Source organism: Bombina bombina, chromosome 4 (genome assembly GCF_027579735.1).
Source record: "Bombina bombina isolate aBomBom1 chromosome 4, aBomBom1.pri, whole genome shotgun sequence".
Lineage (NCBI taxonomy): Eukaryota > Metazoa > Chordata > Amphibia > Anura > Bombinatoridae > Bombina > Bombina bombina.
The window spans coordinates 708,738,396-708,760,452 of record NC_069502.1 but is presented as its reverse complement, the minus strand read 5'-3'; positions in this window follow the sequence as shown (position 1 = coordinate 708,760,452).

The window sequence follows — 22,057 nt, the reverse complement described above, 5'->3', positions numbered from 1 at the left end:
CTAAGATAGCTACAATATTATTATTATTTATATTGTAGCTATATTAGGGTTTATTTTAAAGGTAAGTATTTATTTTTAAATAGGATTAATTTAGTTAATAAGAGAAATATTATTTAGATTTATTTAATTAATATTTAAGTTAGGGGGGTGTTAGGGTTAGTGTTAGACTTAGGTTTAGGGGTTAATAATTTTATTACAGTGGCGGCGGTGTAGGGGGGGCAGGATATTGGTTAATAAATTTATTATAGGTGGCGACGGTGTATGGGGGGGCAGGATAAGGGTTAATAACTTTATTATAGGTGGCGACGGTGTAGGGGGGGCAGGATAGGGGTTAATAACTTTATTATAGGTGGCGACGGTGTAGGGGGGCAGGATAGGGGTTAATACATTTATTATATTGGCAGCAGTGTAGGGGGGCAGGATAGGGGTTACTAGGTATAATGTAGGTGGTGGCGGGGTCCGGGAGCGGCGGTTTAGGGGTTAATACATATATTATAGTTGTGGCGGGGACCGGGAGCGGTGGTTTAGGGGTTAACATATTTATTATAGATTGCGGTGGGCTCCGGGAGTGGCGGTTTAGGGGGTAAACACTTTATTTAGTTGCAGCGGTGTAGGGGGGGCAGATTAGGGGTGTTTAGACTCGGGGTACATGTTAGGGTGTTAGGTTTAGAAACTACCATAGGAATTAATGGGATGTCTGGCAGCAGCAAACATGAACTTTCGCTATGGTCAGACTCCCATTGATTCCTATGGGATCCGCCGCCTCCAGGGCGGAGGTTTGAAAACCAGGTACGCTGGGCCGGAAAAGTGCCAAGCGTACCTGCTAGTTTTTTGATAACTAGCAAAAGTAGTCAGATTGTGCCGCACTTGTGTGCGGAACATCTGTAGTGACAGAAGAGTCACTGAGTCCGGAGGATCGAAGCTTACGTCACAAAATTCTACTTTTGCTGGTGTCTAGGGCTTGATAACTAAGGCGAATCAGCCTCGCCACAAATAAACTGAGGAATTCCAGCGTATTTGAGGTTGACGGCTTGATAACTAGGCCCCTTAGTGTGATTTAGTGACAGTTATTTAGTGTGAGAGTTAGTTAGTGTGAGAGTTAGTTAGTGTGAGAGTTGGCTAGTGTGAGAGTTGGCTAGTGTGAGAGTTGGCTAGTGTGAGAGTTAGTTAGTGTGAGAGTTAGTTAGTGTGAGAGTGTGAGTTAGTCTGAGAGTGTGAGTTAGTGTGAGAGTTGGTTAGTGTGAGAGTGTGAGTTAGTGTGAGAGTTAGTGTAAGAACGAGTTAGTTCTCATACTATACTTCATACCTCATTCCCTTTCATCCCATACCTCATTCCCTTTCATCCCATACCCCATTCCCTTTCATCCCATTCCCATCCCATAGTTTTATTTTTGTTTTGTTTTGCAAAAACTTCTTGTTTACATATCCTCATTTTCGTCTTTTTCAACATATACGTTTGTCTGTTTAATACCCCTTACCCTCTTTTATTTATATCCCATTCACACTTTGAGCACTTTTTACTTTTTGTTCATTATTGTGACCCCCTTTCATTTGGGCACATTCACATTTTGTTTGAGTATGTCGGGAGGGGGGGGATAGGGGGCAGATTAGCCCGCCGCACTAAGTTTAGGGATGAGCTTGTAGAGGAGGTTAGGCAGGAGTTTAGGCAGGAGAGAGGGAGGGGGAGAGGAACTGGACAGGAAGGGGGATAGAAAGGGGGAGAGGAAGGGGTGGGTGGACCCGGCTACTTTGTGGAAGATGAACAAGTGGCTGGGCCCAGTGGTCTTCAGCGTAGACAGGGAGCTTCACAGTCCGGAAAACAGAGGCTCACATTGCATGGGAAGCCCAGGCAGAGGGAGGAGAGATATACTATGGATGAGAAGGAGGCCCTCATAGAGGCTTATATGGAGAGGGCTAGGAGGCTGCAGGCACTGAGGTCCACCCCTTCAGATAAGAGGAAGTTGTGGATGGAGATCAGGGAAGCTGTTAATGCAGTGGGGGTTTATAACAGGGATGTAAAGTCTATTCAGCACCATTACCAGGACTGCAGAGCTGAACTGAAAAGAAAGCTCACAAGGGAGAGGGAATACCTAGCAGGGACCGGTGGTAGTCCGGAAATAATTTTTGAGTATTCCAGCTGGGAGGACATGCTGCGTCCCAACATCTGAGGAGGAGTTGATACTGGGAGCCTGCCCCTCTCATCTGCCGGTAAGATAATTTACTAATATCTTTACATCCACCTCATAACCCATTCACATGCAAAAATTATGTAAGGATATGACTAACGCAATTACGCTTTTTTAATACATTATTGCGTAAACGCATTCACAATTACCTTGCAAAAGTTGCATTTAAAGAAAAGCCATCACATTAGTATCTAGTCTACAGATTAGGTGTGCATTTAAACAGATTTAAGACAAACGCAAAAAGACATTCACATTGACCATATAGATATCAGAAAGAGGGGTTTGCAAATACGTAAATCGTATTGATTGCTTTTGCTTACAATAGAATTACAAAGGCAGCCTCATTAATACACTTTCAAATAGAACATTTACATCTTTATTTGGAACTGTGCTAATATCTCAATTTCTTTCTTTTTACAATATACAGATTCTAAGGCCGGGGAGAAAGAAGCACAGCACCCACAGGCTCCTCCTTCACCCAGGCATGAGAGTGGTGCAGATGACTCGCCACCTCGGGAAGACCTGGAAGATTTCCATGCACTATCCCCCCCTGAAGCACCACCTGAAGAAGCCCCCACTGCAGAAGAGATCCCTGCAGCAGCCCCTCATGCACTAGCAACCTCATGAGAACATCCCCCCAGAGATACCAGAGGTGCAGATCTTAAAAGATTTCCTCAAAGTGATCCATGCCTCCCGGCGGGAACAGGCAGAATACAGAGTGTACCTGACAGGAGTACTGAATGATAATCGCGAAGGACAAAGAGATATTTTGAATGCTCTCAATAATATGTTGCAGGTCCTCTGGGAGGTGCCAAACGCACCATCTGCTCCTGCCTCATCTGCTCCTGCCCCATCTGCTCCTGGGCCTCCTCCATCTTCTCTTCTGCCTCAATCTCCTCCTCAGCCTGGTGTTCCCTTAACCATTCACAGTACTCCTCCTCCCCCTATTCCCCAACCATCTCATATGAGAACTCGTCGGAGGGGTTAGTTGACCCCTCCAGAACCTCAGTCTCGTGGGAAGAGGGGAAGGAAGAGGAAGTAATTTTGTATATATTTTTATTTATTTAATGTGTAAAGGATAGGTATGTGATGATGTGGTCTTCTTACACTTGTGGAGCACACCCTGTATTGAATAGGCTTCTATGGGTCCGGGTCCATGGAGGCAGATTTTTTGCAGAGTGTGTTTTACAAGTGTGTGGAGACCACATCATCACTTGCTGTCCTTGTTGAATTACATTGATTGTTTTTTTGTGATGTCCAAACTGTTCTCCTAATCTTAAACAAAATGACCATTACAATTATACATGATGGCATATCACTGTTTTGATGCCAACAACACAGCTTAAAGGAACAGTCATTTTTGGTTACAAAGAAAAACCTTTATTACGCATTATCAAGTTTTGAATAACAAGACTGTTATAGAAATACACATTTTACTTCTGTGATTAACCTTGTATCTATGCCTCTGCAAAATGACCCCTTATTTAATTTCTTTTCACAGACCTGCATTTCAGCCAATCAGTGATCACTCCAGGGTAACTACACTGCATGAGCTCAATGTTTTCTATATGAAACATATTAACTAATGCCCTCTAGTAGTCAAAATGCATTCAGATTAGAGGCACACTTTAAGGTCTAAGAAATGAGCAGATGAACCTCCTAGGTTTAGCTTTCAACTAAGAACACCAAGAGAACAAAGATAAACTGGGGATAAAAGTTTAATAGAAATTAGAAGAAAATTGCATTTCATATTTAAATCATTAATGTTTTGCTTGACTTGACTGTCCCTTTAAACAAGAACATATGCTAACATATACTAATCCTTAGGGCTTGTTGGTATATCTACATGTACTTGTTAAAAAAAGAAAATATTTGATTTAGATTCTAAGCCTGTATGCCATATTTCTCTCAACGTGTTAAATAAAGTGTATTTTTTTAAAGCTACATTATAGTGTTTGAATTTAAGAAAGACATTTCTCATATATTTATCATATTATAAAGGTCAATGCATATTGATTATTTTATTCAAATACAAAAGCGCATCTTTAGGAATTATATATGTAGAAAATTCAATACAACGCATTAATTATTTAGTAAAGTGAAAATATTGTTGACAAACATATTAAACAAGATGGAGTATATTCATGTATTTGCACTTGCCTCAAAATTTATTCTGCATGAAAAACATATTGCCTTCATTCATTTCTTCAATGACACAGCGATCAAAAGATATTTTTTGTGTTCTTTATCAGCTATGGTTCAACAATGTACATGATTGACACAATCCATAATCCAAAAAAGTCATGATTTTAAACTTGTGTTCTCATTCGCAAACGTGGGTTACGTGGTAAATCAAATATTGCAGGAGAACTTAACCCAATCAGACAGATTTAACACCTTGGCATGTGACGTCTTAAGCAACATGGCGCATCCGAGATTGCGTAAAAACGTAATCCGAGATTGCGTAAAAACGTAATCCAATCAAAGGACGGATTTAACACCTTTGCATTTGACGTCTTATGCAACATGGAGCATCTGAGATCGCGTAAAAACGTAATCTAATCAAAGGACAGATTTTACAGCTTTGCATGTGACGTCTTAAGTAACATGATGCATCCGAGATCACGTACAAACGTAATCCAATCAAAGGACGGATTTAACACCTTTGTATGTGATGTTTTAAGCAACATGGCGCATCCGAGATCGAGTAAAAATGTAATCCAATCAAAGGACGGATTTTACAGCTTTGCATGTGACGTCTTAAGCAACATGGCGCATCCGAGATCGCATAAAAACATAATCCAATCAAATGACGGATTTTACAGCTTTGCATGCAATGTCTTAAGCAAGATGGAGCATCCGAGATCATGTAAAAACGTAATCCAAACAAAGGACGAATTTTACAGCTTTGCATGTCAATAAGAAATGTATTTATATTTTAAAAACTAGTATGTGCTATATTGTTATCTATGAAGCGTGTATGTTTCATGTAATGCACATCTTCACATAATGTAACGCTAGATAACAGAATACTGTGATATACTGTATGAAATAAAATCTATTGTTGGTAATAACTATATATTTCAATATAGTAGGAAGATTATGAACTATTTATGAAGCAGCAAGGTTTAAATGGACATGAAACCCACATTTTATTTTTCACGATTATGTAAGAGATTGCAATTTTAACTAACTTTAAAATTTAATTTAATTATTTAAATTTGCTTCTTTCTCTTGTTATCTTTTGATCAAATGTGCTTCAAGGTAATCTCAAGAGCAGCAAATAACCTATGTTCTAACTGCTGATTGGTGGCTGCATATATATACCGATTTTCATTGGCTCACCTATGTGTTCAGTTAGAAACCAGTAGTGCACTGCTTCTCCTTTAAAAAATGATACCAAGAGACTGAAGCTAATTTGATAATAGAAGTAAATTTTAAATTGGTTTAAAATAGAATGTTATACCTAAATGATAAAATAAATTATTGGGTTTCATGTCCCTTTAAATGAGAAGAATGCTACTAGATACATTATGAAAATGTGGATTGGTTATACATTATATGTTACCTATAGCTCTGGTGACCATTTTTCCACTTTAAAAAGGGACACATGAGAAATACATATGTCAGGGATGTTTTCAGAGCTGTTTAAAGATTTTTTTTAATAAGAACAATTACATATGTACAGGGAGTGCAGAATTATTAGGCAAGTTGTATTTTTGAGGATTAATTTTATTATTGAACAACAACCATGTTCTCAATGAACCCAAAAAACTCATTAATATCAAAGCTGAATAGTTTTGGAAGTAGTTTTTAGTTTGTTTTTAGTTATAGCTATTTTAGGGGGATATCTGTGTGTGCAGGTGACTATTACTGTGCATAATTATTAGGCAACTTAACAAAAAACAAATATATACCCATTTCAATTATTTATTTTTACCAGTGAAACCAATATAACATCTCAATATACATTTCTGACATTCAAAAACAAAACAAAAACAAATCAGTGACCAATATAGCCACCTTTCTTTGCAAGGACACTCAAAAGCCTGCCATCCATGGATTCTGTCAGTGTTTTGATCTGTTCACCATCAACATTGCATGCAGCAGCAACCACAGCCTCCCAGACACTGTTCAGAGAGGTGTACTGTTTTCCCTCCTTGTAAATCTCACATTTGATGATGGACCACAGGTTCTCAATGGGGTTCAGATCAGGTGAACAAGGAGGCCATGTCATTAGATTTTCTTCTTTTATACCCTTTATTGCCAGCCACGCTGTGGAGTACTTGGACGCGTGTGATGGAGCATTGTCCTGCATGAAAATCATGTTTTTCTTGAAGGATGCAGACTTCTTCCTGTACCACTGCTTGAAGAAGGTGTCTTCCAGAAACTGGCAGTAGGACTGGGAGTTGAGCTTGACTCCATCCTCAACCTGAAAAGGCCCCACAAGCTCATCTTTGATGATACCAGCCCAAACCAGTACTCCACCTCCACCTTGCTGGCGTCTGAGTCGGACTGGAGCTCTCTGCCCTTTACCAATCCAGCCACGGGCCCATCCATCTGGCCCATCAAGACTCACTCTCATTTCATCAGTCCATAAAACCTTAGAAAAATCAGTCTTGAGATATTTCTTGGCCCAGTCTTGACGTTTCAGCTTGTGTGTCTTGTTCAGTGGTGGTCGTCTTTCAGCCTTTCTTACCTTGGCCATGTCTCTGAGTATTGCACACCTTGTGCTTTTGGGCACTCCAGTGATGTTGCAGCTCTGAAATATGGCCAAATTGGTGGCAAGTGGCATCTTGGCAGGTGCACGCTTGACTTTTCTCAGTTCATGGGCAGTTATTTTGCGCCTTGGATTTTCCACACGCTTCTTGCGACCCTGTTGACTATTTTGAATGAAACGCTTGATTGTTCGATGATCACGCTTCAGAAGCTTTGCAATTTTAAGAGTGCTGCATCCCTCTGCAAGATATCTCACTATTTTTGACTTTTCTGAGCCTGTCAAGTCCTTCTTTTGACCCATTTTGCCAGAGGAAAGGAAGTTGCCTAATAATTATGCACACCTGATATAGGGTGTTGATGTCATTAGACCACACCCCTTCTCATTACAGAGATGCACATCACCTAATATGCTTAAGGGTAGTAGGCTTTCGAGCCTATACAGCTTGGAGTAAGACAACATGCATAAAGAGGATGATGTGGTCAAAATACTCATTTGCCTAATAATTCTGCACTCCCTGTATTTATCATATGTGTCACTTATTAAAGCGGAAATATGGTCAGCCTACCTATAGCAATATATAGTTGGATAATTAAATATAATCAATAAAAATAGAAAGATATTAATCATCTAAAATATGTGCATTACACACAGTGTTTTTTTTTTGTTATACTACTACAATAAGATGTAAGTTAAATTGGAATAGATATGCTGTCAAAATTCAACTAATAGTCTGTTGTAAACATATTATATGTGTATGTTGATGTCAAAAGAAAATAAATACATTAGAAATGCATATCCATAAATTAAGAATTGTGGTCAGCATCACTTAAAGGGACATGAAATACAAACAATTAAGTTCAGGATTCACAGATAGGATACTATTTCCATCAACTTCATAATTTACATTGATTATCTCATTAGTTTAATAATCTTGGTATCATTTGTTAAAGGTGCATCAATTCACTAATGGTTTCTAAATGAACACATGGATGAGCCAATAACAACCAATATATATATGCAACCAACAATCAACATCTCGAAACTAGGTTCTCTGCTACTCATGATCTTGCAAAGATAAACCTTTCAGCAAAGTATATCAAGAAAATGAAGCAAATTAAATAATAGCTGTAAATATGAAAGTTGATAAAAATTGTATTATATATCTGATTCATGAAAGAACATTTTTTGGTTTCATGTCCCTTTAAGGATTAACAACATAAAATATATTTTATAATAAATGACATGAATAAATAAAGTAGAAAAAAACCATATTAATGACATTCTTTTTATTATGATAAATATGATATAGGAATGTCATAAAACATAAAGAAATAAGATAACTTTAAAACAAGTTATAATGAGAAATCAGCCCATTGGAGCCATTTGACTTGGAGGGAGTTGACAAGGGCAAACAAAGGCCAAAATGGCCCTTAATTAAAATCTGACAAGTTGAAATAGTGCAACAGGCACAACAAGAAACACAAAATAGGCCAAATGGCAACAGATTAAATAAACAAATAACAACATGTAGATGGAGGATTTATTCATTCTCCCTCGGGCCATCTCCGGATCCTCCACTTATGGGGCATCAGCATCACATTCATCATCCTGCGCATCTCCAGCTGCAACTTTATGCAATGCCTCTAAACACATTAATCGTTCTGTGATGAAGCCGCAACTGGATACGCATGGTCTCATGCATCCTTCCCAGCAACTGATTAGAACTCAGCATGGTCTGCTCAATACGTGCTAGAGCCTCTAGCCTCTAGCGTTAACCATGCTGAATCACAACCTAAACAAAAATAAATTATACAAATTAATAATAATTACAGAACATAATAAAAAGAGAGCAAAGAGACATTGTAATAATTAAAATACAAATCATTATTATAATTAAATATGCTATATAGAAGATTTACACATTAAATATGTTCTTCAGAGATAAACCATTAAGATATTAAGACAAATCAAAACCCTATTAATCTTTAAAAAAAATATTTCTTTGGTTTATGACACACTGTGAAAAGGGCGGTGATACCAAATCCAAAATATTGGCATATATACATAATAGATATCTAACATCTAGGCAATATCATTTAGATATTAGACAATGTGGATGCTGATTTCCAAAACTGAAAATCGGAAACATTTACATTAATCAAATAAAGAAAAGGTTTATAAAAAACATTTTCTAATCAAATTCAATTTATGTATAATTAGATCAGTATAATGTCCCTTTAAGAATGTATTTGCTAATATTGATTCGTAATGATACTTACATCGATGGCTAGGAAGGACAATCCGACACCCAGGACAATGAAGGTAGGGATTGGGATTAGGGTAAAGGTGTTGATGTGGAGGGATGGGGCGAGGTGGGGGACTGGGTTGCCGCTCTGGTGGAGCCTGCACAGCTGGGGAGTCAGTGGCCTGGGAAGTTGGTGGCTGTGCAGGTGGGGGAGAAGAAAGGTGGGCCAAACGGGGAGAGCGGCGATTGGGGGCAATAAATCTTTTTTTTTAAGGGACAGGACAGGAGTAAGAACGGGATGTGCCAGGAGTGGGTCAGTTTAGGAAGGAACAGGAGTGGATTCTGGCTGGGAAGGGGCAGGGGGGCTTCTGGCTGGGGCAGGGGGGCTTCTGGCTGGGGGAGGGCGGGAGGGGCTTCTGGCTGGTTGTGGCTGATGCCCAGAAGTGGAAGGTCCATCTGAAATATATAAAATAATTTTATAAATACATATATAATATGAAAATATATTATTATCTTGAAAGAAATCAAGATTCAACATTATTTAAAATCTGGATTCTTGTTCTCATAAAATATTTAGACAAAGTCACAATAATGACTATGTTTTAAGTTATTGATTGATTTGAATCAAATATAATTAATAAGAAGATTTAATTGATCCTTTAAACTGTTCACTGTTATTTTTCATGTAACATTTCATAAATACATTACAAATAATTTTTTTCAAAGTCAACATTATGTGCTAATCTTTATGATTTTATAATATATTTATCTTTTGGATAATATTTTGGTACGCATGTATGCATTTGAGATTGAAATGCAATAGAGTTCATTTAGACACATGCCCGTGGATTGATTTTTTTAAATCCAAAAATTGAATAATATGGGAGTGTGTAATATGATCAAATCTAAATGGTCACTCCAACTGGCCTTTGAAACTAGGTAAACACTGATTTACATATATATTTTGGTGATTGCCTTTGTAATCTTAAATGGAATAATTTGAAGCTTGATGGTTCAATCAATTACTATTCAGAATATATACACAGTAGATACTACCGTTCATATTAAATATTAAGAATATAATTTTATCTATCTGAGTATTTTTGTGAATCTCTCTTTTACATTAGGATTAAATGTATGTCATCCTAATATTAATAGACACATTCAGAAATGCATGCTTTAGTTTTGAGTAATATTAATGTTTGTTTGATTGAAATGGACAGTCTACACATAAATCTTTTTAAAATCCATTTACATATCATACATCATGAAATTAAATCAAGGAATTTCAACACGATTATGTTTTATGTATACTTAGAAGTGGCTTAGAAGTTGAAAACAATGATGACATAATGATATGGTCTGCATCTAGGCACTTTAGATGAATATCAATGACTGTCTGTACAATCAGAAGATGATTATTGGGGTTTTGCATGTAATATGCATGTGATATCATGATGTCATTAATGACAAATCATACATCAATTTGATAAAAAATAAAAACATACGTTCATGCTGCATGATATAGAAAGTGGGGCAGTAGTGTATTTGAAAAGAATTGAACAATATATTTGAAAGGTACAAAGCTGTAGACTTTATTTTTCGTTAATAGTATGATTTAGAAACAATACATGTTATATTAGGGTGACCATATTTCCGCTTTAAAAATGGACACATAATTAAAACACATAGGCCAGGGTTCTTATACAAAACATTTCTTGAAACAGCCTTGAAAACAGCCCTGACCTATGTATTTTTCATATGTGTCCCTTTTTAAAGCAGCAATATGGTCAACCTACGTTATATACATGTTATACATATTTGACGTACCATCAGACTCCAAAGGAGCCACTTCCTCCTCCATCACGCATGTTACATCAATCTCTGTAAAACATAATATGTTGTGTACACGTTAAAAACAAATATTTTACTGTGTTACTGGTGCTCAAGGACACACATCAATGTTGCATTAAAGAGATACTGAACCAAAGTTAGGAATTACATAATTTTGATGGAGCATGCAAATGAAATAAGATTTAAAATTATCGATAAGTAATAATTAAATTTTAGTGTTTGTATTTTGAAAATATTCACAAAAGCAGAGTACATGGGACATTTAAAAGTTTTCATGAGTGTATCACTTGATGATTGTTGTCTAAATGTATACTAAATATAAACATGTGCTAGCCATGTTCTAAAGCACAAAGGTGTAGACTAAGAAGCTTTGAGATCTTAATATTAAACTAATAAAAAATAAATATATATATATATATATATATATATATCATCAGAGGAGTACATTATAAGTTTTATTCAAATGGAATGCTTCATCAGAATCATGATCAGAATATTTATGAAAAAGATACCTTCAATGACATATGAATGAGTCAATGGACTTACCAGAACCCGGCAAAGGCAGGTCACCATCAGTGCTGGATCCCTCTGTGCTCGTCACAATAACTAATTCTATTAATGATATTAAAAAATATTAGTGAACACAGTTTGGACATCACTAAATCACATAAGTCTAAAATATTCTAAATAATAAACTTAGAAATGTGAAGACTAGAGCACTAATATGAACAATAAATGTATTAGTTCATCAAGGTGATTGTAAAGAAAATTATGTCTTTCACATATGTTGGATTTCTTACTATATTAGACAGCCAATTCTTATCATATTAATCAATGGCATATCTAAATATAACTATTGTTCCTTGTTTTAAAAATAATACAGACAGACACACAACACCTTGAATAACAACTGGTGACAACTAGAGCCTAATCCATGTGGCACATCGATCCATTTGTGCAATGTACAGTAATCAGTTTTATAACACAACACATATTGATCACAATGCAAGACATAAGATATATTTAAAACTATGTCATTATGGTGCTGTTAGAATATGCATATATATATATATATATATATATATATATATATTTATATATATATATATATATATATATATATATATAAAGGTAGTCCAAGAGTGAAAGATGTGATTTATATATCAATATTGTTTAATCAAAACAGTGTAAGGATTAATGAAGATATATTGGCCTCTTCTTTGTTTGTTGTCTATTCTGGAAAACGTAGAGATCAAAAAGCTACGGCTACCTCTCTTTCTTTTTGGCTGAAAAGCATCATCCATTTGGCATACGAGATGTCATCATTTATCATTGCACAAGCAGTTCTTGTGAACTGCTTGTGCAATGCCGCCCCCTGCAGATTTCCGGTCTATTGGCCGATAGCAGGTTTGTCAATCAACCAGATCGTATAGGATCAGGAGGATTGCAGACCGTGGCCTCAGAGCAGGTGGACAGGTTATGAAGCAGAGGTCTTTAGACCACTGCTTCATAACTGCTGTTTACGGCGAGCCTTCAGGCTTGCTGGAAACACGGGGCATCAAGTTCCATACGGAGCTTGATAATTCGTCCCCCAGGTCTCAAGTCACACTATGTTTTTATCAATGTTATGTGTTGCGTTTCAAGCACAACACATAACTTTCAACTTGTAATATGAGCGATGTTTAGCGCGGTCGCAATATCCACTGAAAGTATAGGGTACGCTGAAGGGATGTTTTCCGTGCTAAAGATTATCTGGTAATTGTTCTTTACTATGGACTTTTGATATCAATTTGCACACAAATCCTAGCGTGGTTCAGCAATATTTATAGTGCACCCTGCTATTATATTTAATTTTTTTAATAAAAAAAATACATAGTTGTTGATACTTTCTTGATTATGTACTAATTATCATATAAAATAATGTAGACACCAGTTAAATCTTCTGGGGAATAGGGTTAGGAAATGTGATTAATTGTGTTTATGGAGGAGCACATCCTTTCTCCTTGACTGTGATGAATCAATTTCTTGATTTAGGGAGAGGGACACCATTATGGCAACTATCCTTGATGAAGTTTACGTGCCACTAGGAGAGAGTGACACAGAATATATGATTCATGATTACTTTCAAGGAATTCTGCAAAAAAACATTGTGCATATGCATGGAATGATTACAAACTGTTTGCCCATCTTGATATACTCTAAATCTTCTAGGGGTACAATATATGACTATTAGACCAATCTATGTCTTATATCCCCATTTATTTAAAAAAAAAAAAACTGTAGTAGTTTGTTATCAGGTCCATCAGGAATTGGTCTAGTAGTTCCTCACTTTAATGACAAATTGGTGTCACCAGATGTGTTCCTCTCTCTGTTCCATGTAATGGCCCATATCCTCTTAGAATTTATGCCCCGTTAATCCTTACTTCTTTCACTGGCTCATTCTCAGTCACATGCTGGACCTCACATACTCTGTTTTCTCACTGGCCCTACACAATCTCATTTCTCACAGTCTCTAGAACCCCACTCACTTCTTTATCTTGTACTGACCAAGCCCCTCTCACAGGCAATACCCACATACTCTATTTATGGCAGACTTATTCTTTTTCCAAGCTCCTTATCCTTCTCCATACCAAAGTAAAATAAACATAGCTTGTTTGTCTAAGAATTGACTGACTTTTCCATTTTATTACTGTCACAACAATAACCGGAGGTAACTAATATTTGGGATGGTGCGAGTTAGGATATTTTTTGTCTGAAACTGAATTACTATGAATTGCCTTTTTGGATACATTTTTTTATAGCAGCAAAAAGTATTCCTTATGAAATGCATCTGTTCAGAATGATAATATGAGTGGAAAAATGGCAAATAGATGGCGCTGGTCTGTACAGTGATGTTTCTCTATATGGTGAAGAGAAAAAGGGCTTGAGGTGTGTGTAGGATCCAATTAATATAAGTGCAGTATACTCACTCCATAAGTAGTGGGAGTTCAGCTGCGATGTAATGTGTCTCCAGAGTGATGTAGTTCTCCAGAATAGTTTCAGAAACTCTCAAGAACCTGTTAATAGGTCTGCAAGCAAATGAAGACTCAAAATGACCAAAGGTGTCCAGTCCTTTTTGGATATATATTTTTTATAGCAGCAAAAAGTATTCCTTATGAAATGCATCTGTTCAGAATGATAATATAACTTATAATTGTAACCATTTCATGAGAACAGGTTAATTGCCTGCCCTAGCTGAAAATAAGGGCCTGGCTAGTAACTGCAGATGAACCCAAAATGTATTTAATCCATATTCTATAATAAAATATTGTCATTCACTTGTAAGGCAATAGACAATTACTCAGATAGACATTGCAATCCCTAGTCTCCAATGAAACAGAAAACTATGGCCTAGTTTCCATTGAGGTGATAAAGTTTGGAAACTGTTGGTAAAAACATTTATCTCCACTAAACTTATGTAGAATTTTTATGTTACCACTAGTTTCCAAACATTACCACCTCAATGGAAATTAGGTCTATGTTGGTAAAGTAATAGATTCATTTATTTTCTCATTTGTATATTAATCTTTTTGGATTGTGTAATTTTGTTTGTAAATCTATCTTTTTATATTTTAATTTTGTATTGTCATTTTCTAATACAAAGATATAAAACATAGGAAAGTAATAAAACAAAAAATAAAAAATATAATCAATTACTTTTGAAGAAACCATAAAACAGTCCATCTCTCTCTTTCTCTCCCTTTCTTTTTATTTTTTTTTTTATTTATTTTTTTAAACAATTTTTCTTTTATTTAAATCCAGCAAAAAAAAAAAAAAATCACAATACAAACTCATGAAAAGAAGGGACATACTCAACATTTTTCCCTTCTTATCTTTTTGCACCACGCAGGGTCAAAACAGTAAATGTTGTACAATCTCATACCAAGCAAAGAAAAAGTACTATGATTTATAATATTTCCCAAAATAAAAACAATTTACATGCTGGACTTTTATTTTTCCTTTTCCCCTGAAAGGGGAAAAAAAGGCAAGGGACCAAACAAGCAAACAAGAAATAGTGAACAGAAAACCAAAAAAGAGAAAAAAGCGGGGAAAGAGAGAGGGAGAAAAAAAAAAAAAAAAAAGAGAGAACAATTTACCCCCCCCCCCCCCCCCCCCCCCCCCTGCAACCTACCCGGTCTACACTTTCAGAAATCTTGATTCCATGTCTGAGGGAAAACATTTAATAAGGTCAATTCAACAAAACTAATTGATTGCAAAAATGGGTAGAGAATCCGTTTTTGAAGTGGTCTTGCATAAGTTAAGATAGGTGGGGTCCATCTCCATAGAAAATTCTTAATCCTATTTTCTGTCGCATCTTTAAGATGATATGATTCAAAAACTATTTGTTCCTGGATACATTTAAAAATCAAAGACAGACCTGGTACTAGCTTAGCCTTCCAATTTTTGAGCAAACAAGCTCTAACCAAGAGTATAATGGTATTAAGGCTATTTATAGTACTATTACTGATAGCGTCTTGGGCAGGAACTAAGAGCAGAACATCCTCCAAAGACAATCCTATTGAAACTTTATATAGTTTATTAAACCAGAAAATTATCTTGATCCATAGCTGTCTCACTTTAGGGCAAGACCAAAACATATGGCCTGTATCTGCTTTATTATTTGAACAGCGTGGACACCTGCTATCTAATGTTATATAAAATCTAGATAATCTGAGCGGGGATAGATAAAAATTATTGATCAATTTCATGTGAGATTCCTTTATGCCCATTGATACTTTACATTTATGAAGAGAATCAAAGCTCTGTTTTATTATTTTGTGATCCAATGTAGGAATTAATGAGGACCAGGAATTACAAATGTTATCTAGATATAACAAGCCTTGTTTATTCAACATAATATCATATAACAAGGAAATCGAAGCATCTCCTGCTAAAAAATTTTTAATACATAGTTTAACATCTGACCATGCGATTGATAAGGGAAAAAGCCAATTTTGTGAAATGAAAAAATGGCGAATTTGGAAGTAAGCATCTATCTATCTATCTATCTATCTATCTATTTTAGTAATAGATAAGACACTTAATAAAAAATTCATAAAACTTTTGATAGCTTCTCTGATAGCATACCTGTGGTAAACCATTCTTCCCCTAAAAGTGGTAACCACTTTACCAACATAGACCAGAGAACACGTGCAAATTAAGATATAAATAATAGTTACTTGTGCAAGTTAACCTATGATTAATTTTGAATCTCTTATTTTGGTGTGGATGTTGACATGAAGTGCCCTTCAACATACTATTATAGGTAATGCAATCCCCACACTGTAAACATCACACCTTTGTGGATTTCAACCAAGTGGTCCTCTGATAAATCGCAATAGGGTCTGTTTTTTTACTAATAGGTCTGTTAAATTACTGGCCCGACGATAGACAGTAAAGACTTATTGGATGTAACTAGTTCCCAAAATGTATTTAAGGAAAAGTGCAGATAATTATGTGATGCACCAAAAGTAGTCACAAAATTAATCCGATCCATATTTTTTTACTAGATCATCTTTCTTGTGTTTGATCAGCTACTCGACTTAATTTCATGTACCATTTTGGAATTGTATCCATGTGAAGTTAATTTCTGAGCCATTTATTCAAAGGGGCCGATTTATCAAAGGCCCCTGATGCCCTTGTTTCCCAGCCAGCCTTCAGGCTCACCGAAAACAGCAGTTATGAAGCAGTGGTCTTAAGACCGCTGCTCCATAATTGGTCTACTGCCTCTGAGGCTGTAGTTTGCAATCCGCCCGATCCTATACGATTGTGCTGATTGACACACCCTGCTAGAGGCCAATTGCGAATCTGCAGGGGGCGGCACTGCACAAGCAGTTCACAAGAACTGATTGTGCAATGATAAATGCCGACACTGTATGCTGTTGGCATTTATCGATGACTGTCAGACATGATCCACTGAGCGGATCATGTTGGACACACCGATGATAAATCTGTCCCCAAGTATCTTGTTTTAAGTGGTACCTCAGAATTATTACGACAACCCAAGTGAGTTGAGAGTTTATTATTCCCTTTTTTTATGTAACAAATTACAACTATGTGCTTCAAGCAACGAATTTCGTTTGGTATAGAGAGATGTGCCAAATCTACACACATCATCTGTTGTTACTTTTAAAACATTTAAATCAAGAAAATGATGGATATTCAGAGTTTTGGCACCATTATAGAACCGCTTGTATGATGTACATATTTTTAAGATAGTGGGTATTTAGGAATCTTAAAGGTACAGTCTAATCAAAGTTAAACTTTTATGATTTAAATAGGGCATGCAATTTCAAACAACTTTCCAATTAACTTTTATCATCAGATTTTCTTTGTTTTCTACATAGGTAGGCTCATATGCTAATTTTTAATCCCTTGATGGTTGCCTCTTAGCTCAATAAATTTGACAGTTTATCACAGCTAGAGGGCATTAGTTCATGCGTGCCATATAGATAATATTGTGCTCACGCCCATGGAGTTACCTATGATAGGGCATTGATTGGCTAAAATGCAAGTCTGTCAAGAGAACTGAAATAAGGGGGCAGTCTTCAGTGGCTTAGATAAAAGGTAATCACAGAGGTAAAAAGTATATTAATATAACCGTGTTGGTTATGCAAAACTGGAGAATGGGCAATAAACGGATTATTGAATGCAGTCTACATATGTCAAATACTTTTTTTTCTTTTTTTACAGGTCATAGTTCCTTAGAAACCTGTGTTCTTGGCACAGGCAAGCCTTGTTCCTTTGGGAGTTACATCTTTTTTCCATGTGCTGACTCAAGCTCCAGGAAAAGCTAGGACTGTTTTCATGGCCAAGCTGCAGCAAGTGTGTGCAAAGACTAATTATGCAATGACTTGCGTGTGGTAAAATAATAACTTTTACATTCTAGATAACCAAATGTTTAGTCTTGTCACACATACAGTACATCCACACCAACAGACGGACAGACAGACACGCACGCATGCACACTTGGATTGCAATCTTTCTTGGAGAAAAACATGCTGGATATACATTTGCATAAATAATTATATAGCATTATGATCATTTTGTTTGTAATTAGATTCCATCAAACTTAGAGTAAATTTAATCATAATGGAGCAGTTAATTCTATATTTATTCTTTATTATGTATATGACAGAGGCATAACTAGACCTTGCTGGGCGTCACGGCAAAGGCTGTGATAAGGCCACATTTCAACAGCTGCCTTTCTGACTGTCTGTAATCAGCAGAAGCTGAGACTTCAGCAACATAGTAGAAAGAGAATCTGCTTCTCTATGAAAGGAAGTCAACCTTCACCCTTAGGGGCCGATTTGTCAGTGTCTGGCAGACATAATACTCTGTAGTGTATTGTGTCCACAAAACATCGCTGAATGTCAACAGCATTTAACATTGCACAAGCAGTTCGCATAGGATCAGGTGGATTGATGTCCGCAGCCTCAGAGGCAGCGGACGAGTTAAGGAGCAGAAAAAAATGGAGGGCGCTTACAGAGCAAAAGGTAAAAAACACATTTATTCAAAGACAAAATTGTCAAAGGATTTGCATTAAACAGTACATATTTGGGGTACTGTCTATTTAAATGCGGCTTATTATACAATTAAAAATAGACGATGCAAAACAAAAGATGATAAAGCGCATTTATATAGAGATACTGCATAATCCAAATACCAAAATGCACAATAGGGACATCTCCCTTAAAATCTGATAGAAATGGGTAACCTCTCTTAATATCGAAAAAACATAAAGCAAAAAGAAAAAAGGTAAAGAGTAAAAAAGATAAATCTTCTATACCACCATAAAAAGGACAAATATAAGCATATATATGTGCCACAAAAATAAAATGCACAATATATGCAGTCTATTAGCTTCCTTGAGATATGTATCCTTTGCAGATGCAAGATCACATCAATAGATGGTATACACTGTATATACAGTTCCTTGTGTTAATAATGCATAAAGTGTAATCGATACTTGTATATAAACAATGTAGCCACAGTGTATGCACAGTTCTTTCTGTCAATACTTAAAGGAATGGTAAACTCAATGCCAATTGCAATGCATCAATGTAAACTACATGTAATTGCAAGTTAAAACGCAATTTATTTATTTTTTATATAGAATTTATATTTTATTTACTGTGTGTAATTTATCTCCTTTACGAGTTCAAACTCCACCCCATGTAAGATTTCTGATTGATCTCAGTGACGTGTGCCGCTGTCCCACCTCCCGTTTTCGTCACTGGCTCTGCTCGTTCACGATATAGGCATTAAAGTGCGCATGCGCAAAATCGGCTTTGTCAATGAACAAGGTGTGTTTTCCAGCAATATATTGAAATAAAGAATATTTTGGTAATAGCATGCTACAGATAAAAACAAAATATTTTAGTTGGCGATTTTAGTTTGAAATGTATTAATCGATATGTGTATCCTAATAAATAATAAACTTTAGCCATTGACAATGAAATTTTATTTGGCCAAAATCGTTGTTATAAGAATAAAATATTATAAACAACAATACTTACTGTATTGGCTACAAGTAAACAATGAATCGATGTGCATAAAATGAATCAATGTTTACTTTGGCGTCGCCATACAATTTTACGCATGCGCCAAAGAAATCGTGGACGTGCATTGTGTATAAGTAAATATTTCTGATTGATGACATGCGGCGAAGAAATTGATTTTGCGCATGCGCATATGGAAGCGCGACGCTATTGCCTCCCATAATGACGTAGCGGACCAAGCCCGTAGACAATGATTTATTGCTGCGAGGGGGGCCAGTAGGGGATCACGGCGAACATAGCGGTAAATAATAGATTTTATTAAACTTTTACATAGGATAGTTTAAACGAAAATCAGATACTAAATTGAATCTATGACAAACTACTGTTTACTAGAGGATCTTATAATGGAGTTTAACATTCCTTTAAGATATTCAAACTGTAGATGATAACAATGTAACACAGACACCTGCGTCAGTGATTGTGTCAGTACTTGTAATAGATCAATGTGGGAGTAGTAACAGTATGTTATAAAAAAGTTTCCTGCTTTAGACCACTTGCCTTCTGGACTTCTGGAGATCGATAGTGCGATCTCACTCACCCTTCCTCCTCCAGAATAGTGGCTCTGGTGTTAAGCTGTACTCCTGATCCTCCAGTCTTTCAAATACTGTTGAAATGCTTGTGGCAATGAATTTCAAGTGTAATCCAAATGGAAATTGGAAAAGCAAACAAGAACTCACACTCTTAGCGTGTATTACGCGCGGGATTACTAGGTACCTAGATTTAAATATCGGAAAAAAGTTTGCAGGTAAACAGCTTCAGCTTCTACACGTTTCACCCGTAGCTTGGGCTTTCTCAAGATCATATATTGCATATTGCATATATTGTGCATTTTATTTTTATGGCGCATATAAGCTAACATTAGGGCAGAGGAAGGGCAGAAGAGATCAAGTTAACACTATAGGGCCAATCGGTAGCACAATTTTTAATTTCTTAAAAGAGTTTGCCTGATGACATATGCAAATATAGAAAGAATGCAGTTGAAATATTCCTGAAATGTGAATAAAAATAGAATTAGCTACACATCATGGAAGACTCAAAAAGGGCATCTTTGCAAACAAGGAACAATTTTGATCAATGCGTTGAAAACACTGAATGATTATTTCATTGGAGTGAGATGGTGGAGAGAAATGGTCTGACATAGTTTAAAAGATGTTGACTTTATGCTTCTGTAGAAATGAATATGGTGAATATTGGTTGTTAGGAGAAGGTTAGAAAGAAGAAATTGAGATATCCTGAAGTTTGAAACATCAAAAGCTGAAGAATAGATCACACAAGTGTCTGTAAAAGTAGAGAAAGGAGTTATGTGGTACAAGTGTCAGTGAGGAGAGTGCCATCGCCACTCTATTGTCAAACACCAAGCCTAGATGGCTGAACTGGATGCCCCCATATAATGGTGAAACATGTGGGCTTCCTTACCCTCTGGGAACTTGTTGAAGTGTTAGATGAAGCTAGCAGTTGCCCAAGCAAAAGGAAAAGGAGAAAAGCACAGGCTCCTCATTGGTTTTGTGAGTGGTAACAATTATTACCAAGTATTAAACTAATCCTGTATCTTTTCTCAACTGTTTCTTACCTAATGTAACTGCTCAATAGTGTGAGCTAATATACAAAAAGCTTTCACTAAAACAGTGACAGCTATTACTAGAAACAAAGAATAACAACGGACTTTGGGAAAAAAATGTCTAAAATTAAATGCACATATGTGCATTGAAGTTTTGATTACAATGTTCTTTTGAGAATCCTTCCACCTTACTGTTAACATGAAAACAATTAGATTCTACAAACAATAATTTAGTGTGCACACTATTAAAATATTTATTGTCAAGCAGCCAGGATAGCATTGCAGCCGCTAAAGTACACAGGACAATGTCCTTGGTTGTGTACATCTACTGTGGGCACAAAGCCCCACAGTCACATGAGATAAACAGTGCCAGAATTGTTTCACAAGATTCCATCTGACAGTAAGTAATCCAGTATGTGGGTGTGTCACAGCAAGCCTCAGCACTGGGCCAATCAGAGTAAAATAAAAGACAGGCCTCTACAAAAATGACAAATGTAGCTGTTATAATGACTTATTTGTTAGGAACACGGCAATGTCTGATGAAACTGTCTATATTTAAAAAGCGAGAAAACAAATAAATCTCCCCTTTGAGCAGATATATGACTTGCTTTTGATGGTTTGCTCCAACAGGCTGTGAAATAAAAGCAAAATCTTACATAGGATGACAAAGGATGGCACACCAACCCAATTAAAGTGATAATAAAGTAAAAATTAAACATTTATGATTCAGATAGCTCAATTTTAAACAGCATCCAATTTTCTTTTGGTTCCTTTGTTGTAGAGTAAACCAAGCTAGGCTGATAGGAGCCTAGGCATGTACATGTATCTTTAAAGGGACACTGAACCCAATTTTTTTTCTTTCGTGATTCAGATAGAGCATGCAAGTTTAAACAA